Raw genomic sequence first — 17,370 nt, 5'->3', positions numbered from 1 at the left:
TTTCTTCATTTCTAGTACACGGATGTGACAGCTTGGTTTCTTGAGTTGTAGCATTTGGAAAATGAAAATGAAATGATATATAGTATGCCTTGCAACAAAATTGGAGAGTATTAAACAGTTTTAAATGGGGCAAAAGAATTAATCCCTACTGGCCAATAGTCATGCATGGCAATTTCCTCCCTGCCCTTGCTCTGCTTGGATAACCTTGACAGAATGCTCTAAACTTTTATAATTCATTATGAAGCTGAACATGTGTAAGAAAAACAAGTGCTCCTTTCTAACCAGGGGAAAAGGTGTTTTTTTAAATGTAATTTTCATAAACATTTGCTTATCTTTTTTTGTCTCCTTCCTAGTTCTGCACCCCTCCCCCCCCCCAGGTGACTGTTCCCTGACTCAGAGTGAATCCTCCTACTGCTTCCTGCTCAGCTGAATCAACACTTCCGGAGGTTTTGACTAAGAGAAGCCACAGCCCATGGTTATACTTGACTTTTGAAAATCCTGGTTCTTTAAGGACATAATTACAAGGACCCATGCTTATAGAATAAGTAAGTTGGTTTTAGCTATGTTTATGAATTACACTCCCCAAAAAAGTACAAAAATAAGTCAGACTTCATTAATGATAATTTGTCTGTTTTTTTAAAAAATTGTATTGGCTAATTATTCAGATATTAAGAGATCGTGATAATATAAATTCAAGAATTTGGTGTATAGAATCCTTAATGGTCCTTTGCTTTCTTATTCCTGGCTCAAAATAATGGGAAATACAAAAGAGAAAAGATATGATCTCAGAAAGGCATGATAGATACTGTGTCTCTGAACATTATTTTGTCAGCTAATTACCATGGAGATCAATTAATCTCTAAGAAAAAGAGGAATGCTTCATAACTCCAACACTAAATAATTTCCTTTTTGTATTGATCACTAAACTATGAGTATGCTTTTAATTTTTCCCAGAAAGAGCTTCCATCATGAGAAGGCAAACTGTATTACTATGCGTCCTCCACCTTGATGTTTTTATTATTTTTAATCTTTAAAATATATTTTAACATGTCTGAAATTTAGGATATATCTTATAATTGAAGGTGACTTCTAGTTGCTGTATCTATTAGGTTTACTTTCCTAGGCTTAGTGCCCACAGCTGTCCAGCAAGAAGGGCAAAATCACTGGTAGACCAGCCACTCAGGTACGACCACGGATCCACCAGAGATGATAAGCAGGTTTAAAGAATTTACCTACCTCTTGCACTCACAGCCAAGTGTTTTGAAAACGTCATCTTAAGCTTTCTGTTTTAGGTTTCCTGTATTGCCTTTGATTCTTTTTTGCTCTTGCTTCTGTCACCAATATTTAATTGAACCTGTCAAAAAACCTTACTGATGTCCTAATTGTCAAATATAACAGACTGTTCTCTGTTCTTACTTTTGTTGAGGGTTATTTTGTTTTGTTTGAAGCAGGTGGTTTAGTTGACATCTTCTCTTCCTCAGATATCCTTGTTGATTTTCCTTCTGATTCTTCAGTTTTCTCCTTAGTTTCTCGCCCATTGTTTTCTTTCTTTTTTTTTTATTTTAGCATATAACTTTATTTATTAAATTATTTTTATTATAATTTGTTATATATATACACATATAGAACACAATTTTTCAAGTCACTGGTTGTACACAAAGTATTTTCACACCATTCGTGTCTTCATACATGCACTTAGAGTAATGATGTCTAACTCATTCCACCATCTTTCCTACCCCCATGCCCCCTCCCTTCTCCTCCCTCAGCCCTTTGTCCTAGCTAAAGTTTCTCCATTCCTCCCATGCTCTCTGCCCCATCCCCATTACGAGTCAACATCCTCATATCAAACAAAACATTTAGCCTTTGGATTTTGAAATTGGCTTGCTTCACTTAGCATTATATTCTTCAACTGCATCCATTTACCTGCAAATGCCATGGTTTTATTCTCATTTATTGCTGAGTAATGTTCCATTATGTATATATTCCAAAGTTTCCCTATCCATTCATCTACTGAAGGGTATCTGGGTTTCTCCCATTGTTTTCAATCTATTACCATTGCCATCTCAGGGGCATTTGACCATACTCTATCTTCTATTGTATTAAAGGAATAGTTCTTCTCCCAAATTTGTAATCCCTCTTGGAGATCACCCTATGTTTTCTTCCCACTGAAAAAGAATGTAAAGCTTCTCTGCACGTCTTCATTGCTCATTTACTTTAAAGCACTTCATAATTAGGCTTATATCCCATCAATCTAGTGATACAGCTCCTGCAAAGTCATTGATGACTTTCTAACATTTTAAGAACCTCACTCTTCTTCGATTTTCTTTCTTGCACTTGGCCATTTTGATCATGTCCTTCGTGCAACTCTCTCCTCTTTAGTTTGTGTGACATTTGCTTTTTGCTGGCTCTCTTCTTGCTTTTCTAAACATTCTCTTTTGGGCTTCTCCAGTTCTGTTGTTGATTCCTTAGACACTGAGGTTTCTTATCACAGGGCCCCTTTTCTCCTCTCACCCAGAAGCACTCCTAAATCAAGCTCACCCTTTTTCATAGCTTTAACCACACCATACATGCTGATGACCAGTTTGTAGTCTACAGAAGTCAGCATATTTTCTGTTTTGCTACACAGAATTTTCTTTGACAATTGACCTTGGGCCTGCTTTGGGGCTTGACTGTAAGAGACATATAGAGATGTCCATCATAGAATCCCTTTTTGTTGGTGCAAAATTTGCTTCAGGGCAAAGGTTATGACATTTTATGTTTATTTCCTCTTTTAACTCCCAGGGCTCCTCACTTTGCCAAATATAACTCTGGTCCTCCAATGGACTAAGCTTTGAAAACAACATCTTCCTAACTTTTTCTAAGTCAAGGAAATATCAGACTTTTCGGACACATTGCTTGTTTGCTTGGGTAGGTATATGAGGTAGATTAACAAACATACCTGTCTAATCGGATGTTCTACAACCACTTACAGTGTGACGTGTCCACCAGTTGGTAAATATCATCTCTGTCTAAACAGTTCCCAGGCTGGAATCCTGGGTGCTATCTTGTGCTTTTGGTCTTCCCCTTCCCTTGTTAGCCAGTCCTGTTGATTCTGGTGTCTAAATGTCCCTTAATGCCACCTTCTTCTCTATATCCTTGGTGTCATTGCCTCTGTTCAGCCCTATTCACCTCTTTCCCCTGGTGTTGCTTCTTCCGGTTGGTCTTTACTGCTGTCAGAAGGATCATAGGTCTGGTTACACTTGTTGCCTACTTAAGCCATCTGTGGTTTTATGAGCAGTTGGATCTTCTCAGGGTCTGTGACACACTCCTTTCATACTCCTCCTGTGTTCTCTCTTGCCCCATCTTTCACCATCCTCTGTGCCCACCATACACACTATCTCCAGCCTCCGAGTCTTCTTGTTTTTGTTGGTTCTTCTGTCTCTGTTGCCTCTTCCTCCCTCCACCCTTTCCCACCTGTTGCCTCTCAAACATCAACTCATCAGGAGAATGCAAACTGAAGCCACAATGAGATATCATGACATAGGTTCCAGGATGGCTAAAATTAAGAAGACTTATAATAACAAGTGTTGACAAGGATCTGTAGAAGCTAGCGCTCTCATTTATTGCTGGTGAGAGAATAAATTGGCGAAACCACATTAACAAACTGTCATCTATGAATATATGTAAGACCATTTAAAAGCTGAACATACGTGAAACCATTTAAAAATCAGCTCCTGTTAGAAATAGTTGGGTTCAATATTATGTTCGCATAGCTTTGTACTGTGGCATTTGCAACACTTTTTTGTACTTTCTTCTTCTCCTCCTCCTCCTCCTCCTCCTCCTCCTCCTCCTCCTCCTCCTCCTCCTCCTCCTCCTCCTCCTTCTTCTTCTTCTTCTTCTTCTTTTCTCTCTCTCTCTCTCTCTCTCTCTCTCTCTCTCTCTCTCTCTCTCTCTCTCTCTCTCATTCTTTTGTGATTTTAGGAATTGAACTCAGGGGTATTTTACCACTGAGCTACACACCTCCAGCCCTTTTTCAGTTTTTCTTTTTATTTTGAGACAGGGTCTTGCTACATTGCTGAGGCTTGTGATCCTCCTACCTCGGCTTCCTAAGTCTCTGTGATGATGGGTACGTGCCACTGCGCCCAGCTGTACCTGCTTGTTTTCTTATTTTTTTTTTCCAGGAGATCGTGACATCTTGTAGAAACAAGATTTAGTTTTACATCTGTATTCTGATAGACTAGTACAGTTCTGGCAGGTGATGGGTACTCAACACATGCTTCTAAATGAATTACAAATGTACTTAGAAGAAATAGAAATAAATTTTTGATGGCAGTTCTAAGTCACATTCACTGGCTTGTGAACTTGTATGATTTCTTTGGTAGGAGATGAAAAGTATGTAGCTTGCTGTGCTTCCTCTTTTGAATTAATTTTTAGAGAACTGTACGACTTTAAAAATCAGACTTTCAAATATTGGCACCAACCCATTTTTTTTAAAGAGAAAATAAAATTAAACGAAGTCAGCACATCATATCACTTATGTAGCAAAAAGTGTCAGAGACAGTGAAGCAGCTTGGAGAACCACCTAGAGACAAGTCACCTACATTAGTGAAAGGAGCATCAAGGACAAAAAAAAAATTAGATTCATACTCAATGACTTTATCTGGCTCAAAATCATAACTAAACTACAAAATGAGACATTGGCAATCAAACACAGTAAAGATCATCTAAGGAAACAAAGGGAGAGGATTCTACCAGCTACCTCAAATGAGTCATCTGATATATACAATACATTGCTGGATTTAGCTTCAAATTTTCTAAAAATGGTGACGAAGAAAGGTAGCAATTAAATTATGTAGTTTTCAGATTCTGTTGAAAGGACATGTAAATTCTCAAACAAAATCAACCAGCTCTTAAATGGCAGGGCTGAAAGTTGAACTTCTTTTCCCCCATGGAGTTCCCAGGGTGGGATGTACTCTGTGGATCCTCACTGGCTAGCGTGCCGTGGATCTGGGGGGTTAGGCTACCTCCCCAAAGAGTGAAGTTGGTTATACAAATTTCAGCCTTGATCAGGGGGATGGAAGTTTGTTCTGAAAATTTTAAGGAAATCTGAAAAGGCTATAAAGTCTTCTTAACTACTTCCATAATGTTTGATGAAAGAACTGCCATGAAATTTTGTGGTCCCTAGAGGTTTTCTAATTTTTCTAAGGGTGAGAGAAGGACTTGGGTAAAAAACCTTGTTTCGTGATCATACTGAGGAAGAGTGATTCTGTCTCTGGTCAGTGTTTAGGAAAGAGAAACAACCATTTGGCAAGAGATGCATTTCTCACCCCGTTCTTGCTTATGAATTCTACTCAGGTCATTGATGTTTTGCATATCTTATTCCTTTGCTTCTGGAAGGTTGTGATTAATAAGGTGGTTCAGGCACTGAGTCAGAAAATCTCTTCCTCTTCTCTACTTCCTCATTCTCCTTACTAGCACCCCAGACCTAAAGGCAACTAGAGTGCTTTTCTGATGTCACCTTGATAAAAGTATAGTGAGACAAGGGTGTCAGTAAAACACTGAAGTTCTCTCCTGTTATAAAAAGTACACACAGACTTATGGCAAAGCAGCCTTTCAGAAAAATGCATTAGAAAACCTTTTTTTTCCTACTATGCTGTCATCTGTGTTCTCCTCAGAACAGTGCCCTGTTATGCTTGAAGCCCAAGTATGCTTGGGAACAAAGTGTCTGTGTAATGCATCTGGCTACTGGTATGGGGAAGGAGCCAGGAGGAAAGGAAGAATATACACTTCTGTATAATCCTGCTTTCCCATTGTTAACAATTAAATGGAATTTTCTACTTCACCTGGATTAAACTAATTTTGTAAAAAATTAGGTTAAGACAGTATAAAAGCGAATGGCGAGAGCAAAGGAAGCCAAAGAGAAAGTGAACAAAGTGAGGAATGCCCGGAGCAGACGAAGTTTTGTTGTAGAACCTTGAAAAGATCGAGAGATTAGTTCTGAAAGTGGATTGTGTTACAAAACCAAATGAGAATCAATTAGGTCCTAAGATCCTCTTCTCATGTCTCTTCTAGGGCAATGACTTCTTCCAACCCAGCCAAAGATGGAAGGTGATGCTTCCAAAGATGGAAGATGAATCAGCAGGGCTCTCTCCCAGGACAGCAGATGCACCTGGAGGTAGAGCATGGCCCTGAGAATAAAGTAATTTTTTTGTAGTAAATGAATAGAATCCTCTCACCCTATAACCTAGCTTCCTCTTCTTGGTTCCAAGAAAATGTTGACACACAGTCTTACATACCCCAAGAAAGAATTTGGAGGAGTCCTCTTCTGAGGAGTGATCACATCATGAGAAAAAAAACAACAGCTACTGATGGTTTGGGTCTCCAAACAAATGTCTGGGTCCCTGTCTAATCAATGAAGTCCAAAAGCCCCATCTGTTCATCATTCATTTCTCAGTGCTTCATCCTAAGGCATGAGCAAATCATCAGGGATCATGAGACAACTGAGGAAACTGACAAAGAGTGTACAAGACAAAAGAAAAAAAATCATGAAAGTAACTTGGGGAGTATGTAGATAAGTCAGGAACAGAACACATCAGAAATTTAGAGAGATAAGAGAAGATAATGTATCCATGAAAAGAAACATTCAGAAAACAACAATAAAAACTATTAAAATTAAGTCCATGATAGAAGAAGTGAAAATTTAATAGAAGACTTAGAAGATAAAGATGAGGAAATCTTTCAGAATGCTGACAAATAATAGAGATGGGGGGAAAAAAAACCTTAATAGATAAGAATGTTAGCTAGAGAAAAGGAATTTCTGAAGTATCAGTAGGAAAACATAAAGGAGAAAATTAACTGAGAAATAGTACTCCCCAAATTCCCAGAACAGAGTGCCCATATTAGATGTCCAGCACAATTTCTTGGTGGTGGTGGTGAATTCCGCCTGACAAGTAGTTATTAATTTTTAGGCCTCTGAGAACAAAGTGAAAATGGGGTAGAAGGTCAGGGGAGGAACGAAAATAAAAACAAAAACAAAACCACATAGCTTCTAAAAGAGTTCAGGAATGAGAATGGCATTCTGTTGCTCAATAGCAATATTGGAAGCTAAACAAACAAACAACAACAAAACAAACTGGAATAATCTCCTTAAAAATGCTGGGGGAAAGTGATTACCAACCCAGAATTCTGTGTCTAGTTCAACATAATTAATTGTAAGCATCAGATAAGAAAGCCCTCAGAATTTTAACTCATATACACCTTTTTTTTTTCAAGACACTACTGGAGGAGATATTTCATTAAATGAAGGAATAAACTGAGAAGGATAACGCCACCCCAAACAGAAGAGAGATGAAGGGAATTCCCAGGCTGGTTGCAAAGAGACAATCCAGAATGACAGCAGAGAAGCACATCAAGAGAGACACGAATTCAGATTGGCACAAGATGCTTAAGGAGGCAAAGTAGGAAGTTCCAAAACGTAATGAAGCTGACATTTTATCAGATACATTGAAGGTTTTGAGTATTTATAGTTCTATTTGAAAGTCTGGATAAAAATAAGAGATAGGTTTATGCAGGAAACTGATAAAATAAGAAACTATTAAAAACTCTAGGGACAAACAAAAATTAAGCAAGCAAAGAAATATATTACCCTACATATTCAGCTGCAAGTAATAGTTATAAAATCTTATAATATTTTAAGTAGGGAAATATTTAAATCATAATTATAAAATTAATGGGATTAGATACTAGAGTAGGTGAAGTGTGTGTGTGTGTGTGTGTGTGTGTGTGTGTGTGTGTGTGTGTGTAGTATAAGAATATAAATACTCATTTTTCTTTAGGGAAACTCAATAGATAATATTTAAGGCGAAAACACCATAAGTACCTATTTAGAAACAAGGTGATAACCACTAGAATAATAACTATGAAGTGGAAAACTAGTGTCTTTCACTTCAGAATTAATGTGAACATTTACTAATTTCCCTAGCAAGTAGAACTTTTAAAAAGGCAGCATTTGGAATTTTGATTATTTTTTTTAAAAAATTTTTTGTTGAATTATTTGAATTTTAAAATTTCTGTTCAGCATCCAGTTTTTGACCCATCAAGGCAGAAGTTTGGAATTCATCACTGTGTCCTAACAAGTAAAAAATTTAACAAATTAAAAATTAATAGCTGGTCTTAGATCCGTAAAGGAAGTGAGGTAGGTCAGAGTTTGCCTCACAAACATTTGTAGGAACAGAACTGAGGCAGAAAAAGTGAACTGTAATTGAGGAATTGCTAGAGGGTTAGTGTGGACAAATCTGAGATAAAACGTCCAGGAGAACTCAGTCATCGGGGATCCTGCTCTATGAGTTTTACCTCCTGGCATTCTACCAGACTCTCATAGTGAATGTCAGAGAAAAATCCCCTCATGCTTCCAGCAGAGGAGGATAAAATGGCTAATTTTGAAATGTACCTGAGCATTCTGTTCTTAACAGGAGAAACTTAGTTTCAGGAGAAACTAAATAGTGCCTAAAGTGCTGGGGTTTTATCAGAGCCTAAGTGAGCTGAAGCCCAGCTCTAGCTGACTTTAGCTATACTGTCTCACCCAAGGGTGAAAAAATGGTGAAGACCTTGTCAAGTTCAGAGGCTCACCAAAAGACTGAAACCTAATAATCCTGGGACTACAGAAGCTTCACCCTTCTCCCTACCTAACTTACCACATTATTAAGGGCCTGTTTACAGAAGTTTCTTCCATCTAGTAAGTTGTGTCTGCTCTCACCAAAAATTTTCAAGACACACTAAAACAGAAAACAAAGTTTGAAGAGACAGAGCCATCATCAGAACCAGTGTAGTTGGAATTTTTACATAAGACATTTAAAACAACTGTGAATAAAGTAGTAAAAGCTCTGATGGATAAAGTCAACAGAATGCAAGAAATGGGCAGTAGAAGCAGAGAGATGGGAACCCTAAGAAGGAACCTAAAAGAAATAGCATTTGATCTCTAGCAGAGATCAAAAGCCCTATAATAGAAATGATGAATGCCTTTGATGGACTGATTAGTAGACTGGACAAGGCTGAGAAAGGTCTCTGAGCTTGAGTATATAGCAATAGAAACTTCCAGACTGAAAAGAGGAAAAGACTGAAAAAAAAAAAGAAGAATGCAATATCCAATAAATCTGGGACAACTACAAAAGTTATACATAACGGGACTACCAGAAGAAGATAGAGAAAGAAACAGGAAATACTTGAATTATCTCTAAACCTCTAAACCTCACCAACTTATAACTTAGAATTTACCCAAATTAATGTCAGTCATGAAACTATAGAATTTGAAATTTCAGATGACACCAAGGAGGATAAATGCCAGAAAAATGGAACCTAAACATATTATTTTCAAACTTCAGAAAAATAATAAAAGATTAAGTGAAAAAAAATTCTGAAAGTAACTAGAGAAGGAAAAATTATACCTTGAAACTAACAAAGATAAGAACTACATCTGACTTCTCCAAAACCATGTACGTAATAAAAGATAAGAGTGAAATATTTGAAGTTCTAAGTGAAAAAAAAAAATCCATCAACCTAAAATTCTGCAGCCTGCGAAATTGTCCTTCAAAACTGAATGAGAACAAGACTGTCTCAAGCAAACAAAAATTGGGAAATTTGTTTGCCATTAAATCTGCCTTGCAAGAAATGTTAAAAGAAGTTCTTTAGAGAGAAGGAAAGTGATATAGACTTACAGAACCATAAAAGAAAGGAAGAGCATTGGAAAATAAAAAAGTGAAAGCAAAATTAAAAAAAAATTCTTTTTCTTAATTGACTAAACAGTTTGAAATAACAGCAACAATTCATTCTGTTATGTATGAATACACGTATGTATATTTATGCATGTTTGCTTATGTAAAATGAATGTACATGTTTGCTTATGTATAAATGAATGACAGTAAATATGCCAGAAATGGGAGTGAGGAATTAGGATTATAGTCACTATAAAATAGCAGTACTTTCCATTAAGTAATATATTGTTATATTATTGTTATATTGTTATTGTTATATTTGAAAGTGGAGTTGGATTAGTTGTAAATGTACATTGCACATTCAGAGCAACCGCATATAATAAAAATCTACAACTGGTATGCTAAGAAAAGAGAGGACATGGATGATGAAAATGCTTGATTAAAACTAAAAAAGGCAGAAAAAGAGTAAAAATCAAAAATAAAAAGAACAAGGGCAACAACTACAAAAGAATTGCGAATATATAGGAAATATATAAGAAATATATCAATATATAGGAAAACTATCCCATTCACAAGAGCCTCAAGAAAAAAATACTTGGGAATCAACTTCACGAAAGAGGTGAAAGACCTCTACATTGAAAACTACAGAGTGCTAATAAAGAAAGCTACAGAACGCTAATAGACCAGAAGCCCTGTGCCTATGAGAAGAAATGAAGGCCTAGCTCTCCGTCATTTAGGCTTAGGAACTGACTCCCTCCACAGTGCTTCTAAAGCTCAAGAAATAGACTGCAAAACTTCTCCATAACAAAGGGAACAACCAGTAAGAAGAGAGAGCCTAGAAAATGGGAGAAAGTCTTTTCCACCTGCACTTCAGAGGATTAACCTCCAGGATATATAAAGAACTAAAATACCATACACACACACACACACACACACACACACACACACACACACACACACAACCCAATCAGTAAATGGGCAAAAGAACTGAACCGGCACTTCACAGAAGAAATACTATTGTTCAACAAATAGATGAAAAAATGTTCAACATCTCTAGCAGTTAGAGAAATGAAAATTAAAATAACACTGAGATTTTACCTCATTGCAGTCAGAATGGCAATTATCAAGAATACAAGTAACAAAATAAATGTTGGTGAGGATGTGGGGGAAAGGGTACACTCAAACATCGTTGGTGGGACTGTAGAATGGTGCAACCACTCTGGAAAGCAGTATGGAGATTCCTCAAAAAACTTGGAATGAAATCACCATTTGACCTAGTATTCCCACTCCTTGGTATATACCCAAAGGACTTAAAATCAGCACACTAGTGACACAGCCACATCAGTGTTTAGAGCAGCTCATTTCACAATAGCTAAGCTATGAAACCATTGTAGATGTCTTTCAACAGATGAATGGATAAAGAAAAAGTGGTATATATACACAATGGAATATTACTCAGCCTTAAAGAGAAATGAAATTATTTGCTGGTAAATGGATGGAACTGTAGACTATCATGCTAAGAGAAATAAGCCAATCTCAAAAAACCAAAGATTAAATGTTCTGTCTGATGCTAATATACAATAGTGGGGGAGGGAAGAATAGAAGTTCAATGGATTAGACATGGAAGAATGAATGGAAGGGATGGGGGATGGGAATAGGGAAGACAGTAGAATGAATTGGACGTAACTTCCTTTGCTCATATATGAATACATAACCAGTGAAAGTACATATCATGTACAACTGCAAGAATAGAATCATATTTAGAATAAGTTATACTTCATGTATGTAAAATATATCAAAATATACTCTACTGTCATGTATACCTATAAAGAACAAACAAAAAACACAAAAGATAAAATAATACTATAAATAGCTCTTTGCCTACAATTTGATAACCTTGATGAAATTTACCGATTCCTTGAAACAGTCTACCAAATTTCACATAAGAAGAAATAGGCCTAAATCTATTAAAGAAATTGAATCATTAATAAATAAACTTTATAAGACAGAAAGCACCAGGCCCAGATATATTTATGACAAATTCTATCTAATATTCAAGGAATACATTATACCTATTCTGTACCACTTCTTTCAGAAGGTAGAAGCAGAGGAATTCTTCCTCATTCTCTGAGACCAACATTACTTTAATTCCCAAACCAGGCAAAGATATGACAAGAAAAGAAAACTATAGACAAGCATATCTCTTGAATGTAGATGCAAAAATCCTCAACAAAATATTAGCACTTTGAGTCCAGTAGTGTATAGAAAGAATTACATACTTTGACTAAATGGGATTAATTCCACATATGCAAATCTGATCCACCATTTGAAAATTTATGTAATCCATCACATCAATAGGCTAATAAAAATCACATGCTCTTATCAATAGATGTAGAAAAATCACTTAACAAAATCCAACACTCATCAGAACAATAATTTTTAAAAATTAAGTGAGGGGGCTGGCGATATAGCTCAGTTGGTAGAGTGTTTACCTCACATGCACAAGGCCCTGGGTTCAAACGCCAGCACCACACACACACACACACACACACACACACACACACACACACACATAAAAAAATAGAAAAGAAAAAGAAAAAGAAATTACTAAGTAAAGAATAGAAGCGCGCTTCCTCAACTTGATAAAGAACATCTTCAAAAATGCCAGTACAATCCCAAATGATACAGTTTTGAACACCATAATCCCAAATGTTGATATTCTGAAAAAATCAAAATCTATATAGTCCAAAATCATCTCTGAAGATCAAAATCCTGAAAATTCACAAGCCTGAAAGATGAAAATCGTAACTATTGAAATCCTAAAAACTGTAATGCCTGTTAAAAGAAAAAAAAAAAAGGACTATTTAAGAGAGGTAGAAAGGTGAATTCTGGGAAAGAGCTTAGTATGTTTTCAGTTGAACTAGGATGGTTGCCAAATTTTCCAATCCTACATTCTTCCCCTTTACACACAATGTCATGCTTTCCTTCAGAAAACATCCTTCACCAGAGAATAAAAAGATTTTGTGAGCCCACTGACTTTCTGAACCAAAGATGCTTGCTAATGAATGTTGCAAAACACATTAATTTAGATAAAGAAAATGTGATGTATATGCACAATGGAGTTTTACTTAGCCATAAAGAAGAATGACATTATGTCATTTGCAGGTAAATGGATGGAACTGGAGAATGTTATGCTAAGTGAACATCAAGGTCATATGTTTTCTCTCATGTGGAAAATGAGAAAAATGGAGGGGGGGATTTTCATGAAAATAGAAGGGAGACTAATATAGTAGAAGATGGGGTTGGAAGGAGGGAGGGAAAGAGGAGGTTCTGGGCAATGACTTTGACCAAACAATGTTATGTTCATATATAAAAATATCACAACAAATCCCTCTAGCTTGTATAATTATAAAGCACCAACTTAAAAATAGTCTTGAATAAATGGTGCTTGTACAATTGTATACTCAAGAAATAATGTACATGCAAACAAATATCAATAGAGAACACACACAATATACCAATCACAAAAATTAACTCAGAATGGATAACAGACTCAAAAGCAAAACACAAACTGTAAAACTTCTAGAAGATAACACAGGAGTAAATCTAGATGAACTTGGGTTCAGTAGGAATACTTCATGAAGGGAAGAGTTTATAAGCTGGACTTTATTAAAATTTAAAAATTCTGGACTGAGAATGAGGCTCAGTGGTAGAGTATCTGCTTAGTATGCATGAAGCCTGGGTTTGATCCCCATCACTGAAGAATATTTTTTTAAAAAGTTCTGTGCTTGCAAAAGACAACAAAATGATAAAGCCATACAGGGAGAAAATATTTGCAAAAGACACATATGTTAAAGGACTGTTATCCAAAATATACAGAATTCAAAAACCCAACAATAAAAAAATGAATGACCAATTAAAAGAATGGACCAAAGACCTTAACAGATACCTCACCAATGAAGATATACAGATTTCAAGTAAGTGTATGAAAAGATGTTCCATATCTTATGTCATCAAAGAAATGCTAATTGAAACAATAATATCCCATTACACAACTATTAGAGTGGCCAAAATACAGAACACTAACACCATGGAAATCTGGCCAGGGTGTGGAGCAATGAAAGGTCTAATTCATTTAGGGTGTACTGCAAAATTGAACAGCCACTTTGAAAGGCAGTTTGGTGATGCCTTATAAAAGTAGAAACTCTTGCCTTATGATCCAGCAGTTGTGCTCCTTGTGTTTACCCAAAGGAGTCAGAAATTCCTGTCTGCACACAGATATTTATAGCAGCTTTAGTTATAACTCTTAAAACTTGGAAAGAGCAAAATATCCTTTAGTAGGGCTATGGTTTGAATATGCTTTGTCCCCACCAAACTCATGTTGTGGCTTAGTCCCAATGTAATGGTGTTAAAAGGTGATGGAAGCTGGGTGCTGTGGTGCATGCCTGTAATCCCAGCAGCTTGGGAGTCTGAGGGATCGTGAGTTCACAGCCAGTCTCTGCAACTTAGTGAGGCCCTAAGCAACTCAGTGAGAACCTGTCTCTTGTGGCTGTGGCTCAGTGGTTAAGCACCCCTAAGTTCAATCCCTAGCACCTAAATAAATAAATAAATAGTGGTGGAAACTTGAATAGGTGGGGCATAGTGCAAATTAATTGGGTTATTCAGGGCTCCACATTTGGAAGGATTAATGACTCTAATGGAAGCAAGTTAGGCCTTGTAGTACTAGATTGTTTTCTGTAAGTGTGGGTTGTTATAAATTGAGCTTGCTTTTTTTCTTGGTTCACTTTCTTCCTTCTTCTCTCACCACATATGACTTTTCTTCTGCACCTGCCACTTGCCACTCTCGCAAATGTTCCTGCCATGAGATGCCATCTCCCATGTTGTGACACAGCATAAGACCCTCATCAGATGTGAATGATCAATCTAGTCTTCAGAAAATGGACCAAAAGACAAAGTAAATGGATAAATAAACTGGGATACATCCATACAAGTTAGTATTATTACCAAGTACTAAACATCAATCAGCCATCAAGCCATGAAAAGACATGGAAGAACCTTAAGTGCATTCTGCTATATGGAAGAAGCACATCTGGAAAGACTAGACAATGTATGATCCCAACTATGGGACATTATGGAAAAGACAAAATGGTGGAGACAGTAAAAAGGTGTTAGGGAAGAGGGAGTCATGAGTAGCAAGAGTAGAGATGTTTTTAGGGCAGTAAAACTACTCTATATGTTATTATAATGGTGGCTGTATGTTTCTATATGTTTGTCCAAACCCATAAAACGTGCAACACCAAGAGTGAAACTCTAATGTAAACTATGGACTTTAAGTGAAATACATATATATATCAGTGTCACCAAAGGTAACAAATGTACCACTCTGATGAGGGATGTGCATACTGGGGGAGGCTATCAATGTGTAGAGGAAGAGAGCATATGGGAAATCCCTGTATCTTCCAGTGAACCTAAAACACAAAACTGTTCTAAAAAATCAAGTCTATCTTAAACACATGTACACACACAGAGGTATAACTTGTAAAAATTGATTTAAAAATACAAAAATAGAAAGTTTTAGACCTATAGGATCTCTGTTGGAAAAATACTAGTAGATCACTAATTCAGTGGCTTTCAAATTTTTTGACCACTACTAACCATCAGAATATATTTCATATAACAGCTCAGAACATTCATTCATCCATTTATATTCTCTCTCCCCCCTCCCCGCTTTCCTCCCACTCAATTGTAATATGTATTCTATGAAACAAGGCTTAGACTTATTGTGTTGTACTGATACTTTTTATTTTTACATGTTTCTTCTCTAATTCATTATTTCAATTTGAAATATACTAAACTAGTTCTGTCATTACATGTTTTATATCCAACCTGTCACAGAAAATTTCCTGGTTCTCACTCAGGAGTAATCTTTGGCCAATTACTCCAATAATACTCCCAAGGACGTTTAGGGTTACAGAGTCCAATGGGACTATCTCACATTGGACCAGAAAATCTCCTTCAAGTCCTCTGGGGCTAAGCCTGGAGGCTGGAATGTGTCTCAGTGCATCGAATAGCTTTCTAGGTCCTATGGTGATACACATTTTCATCAATACTCTTGCACTGAGAGGAAGCTCAGTAAATACTTTCTGATTTAGCTTGACTTGTTCATAAAAGCCCATTAAAACCTCATCATAAGCATGCACATACTTGCTTTCTTGCATCTCTGGTGATTTAAATAGAGCTGGATGGTTTACATTTGTGTTCCCATTTGACTTGGTGGAGTGTGCTCCATTGCATCTTGTAGGGTTCAATGCTCAGAATGACACTGAAGCTCTATCATGGGCACTGTTCTTTTTAAGGGTCTTCATACATGATTGCTCACTGAAGTGCATTCAACTTCATTCACAGAGGATGGAGTCTGGCGGACCAGCCGTGCAGGGCTTTTTGTTAAACACCCCCAAAGGATGCACATTTCAGACATCTTAATGGATCAGATCCTCACAAAAGAATGAAAAATGTTTGAAAATAGGAAACAATAAAAGCATAAAAGAGTTTGGCTTAATGAAAATGTAGACTCCTCTAAACCCTTCTTTGTCCTACTTCCTTTCATTCTTTTAATTCTTATACCTTAAATGCAATAAGTGAAGTCAGAAATCCTAATATTATAAAAATTAGACCTTGCCCTCAGAGATAAGGAATGTATACAAAGCCACTGAAGATCTAATGGAAGCTGAATGGTTGTATGATGAACCTAGGCTAAAATCTTAGCTGACTTATTCTTTTGTCTGGGAATTTTCTTGGAAATATTTTAGAGGAATACACTGATCATAGTTCTTAAGGTTTTTGATAGTTTTGCTTTTAAGGTTTTTGATAGTTTTGTTTTTAAACTAAAGAGGCATCCATAAACATTCTAAGAGTGTCATCTTTTTTGTTTTTTTATTTTATTTTGAAGGTTTTAGAGATTGTACACATTTATAGGTTTCCAAATAACACACACATCAAAAGAAAAAATTCTTCCCCTATGAACAATTTAAACCCCCTTTGAAAAGCTTTATATAATCCTAAATTCCTGTGGAACACACCATTAAAAATTCTTGGTCAAGAGACACATTGCACATTGGAGACACTGAAAAACAGAAGGGTAATGCTAATGGCAATGGCTATATCTATGCGTCCATTTTATGCATACAACTATGTTACAACTAAAGAACAATACCTAAAGAATGTGTGGAGATGTGGGATGTGGAAGTGGAAGATTGCCAGTGGATTGGTACCATTGCAAAGATACACAATGAAGCAAAATTGAGTTTCTGATGAAACAATTCTCAACATCTTCTCTGTGGGCTGGTTTCATCAGAACCCCTTGAAGGGTTTGTTCCCATGGGAGGTAACTGACTCCATCCCAGACTCACTGAATTAGAATATCTGGAAGTAGGGTCCAGAAATGCATGCTCAACAAGTTTCCCCAAGTGATTCTAATGAAAACCAAAAGAACCACTACTCTGATAATGGGGGTGGGCGCATGGCAGGAAGATAGAGAGATTTCAGAGGGCGGGGGAGAGAGAGAGGGAAGGGGAGGGAACAGGGAGGGAGAGAGAAAACCTGAACACTACTGATAAATGTAACCCAAATAAATATTTGATATTACTCTGGAAACCTGAGAAGAAAAGTGATCATTGTTCAA

At 36.6% G+C, this 17,370-nt stretch overlaps 1 long non-coding RNA gene across 1 annotated transcript; it reads left to right on the top strand.

The window, feature by feature from the left end:
* Positions 1-371: 371 nt before the first annotated feature.
* Positions 372-16,212, top strand: LOC120891887 (uncharacterized). The gene is made up of 2 exons (XR_013435236.1): positions 372-545; positions 6,052-16,212. It is a non-coding gene; the product is annotated as an uncharacterized LOC120891887 (long non-coding RNA).
* The last annotated feature ends 1,158 nt before the right edge of the window (positions 16,213-17,370 follow it).

Source organism: Ictidomys tridecemlineatus, chromosome 2, assembly GCF_052094955.1.
Source record: "Ictidomys tridecemlineatus isolate mIctTri1 chromosome 2, mIctTri1.hap1, whole genome shotgun sequence".
NCBI lineage: Eukaryota > Metazoa > Chordata > Mammalia > Rodentia > Sciuridae > Ictidomys > Ictidomys tridecemlineatus.
This window is presented reverse-complemented; position numbering and strand designations above follow the sequence as displayed.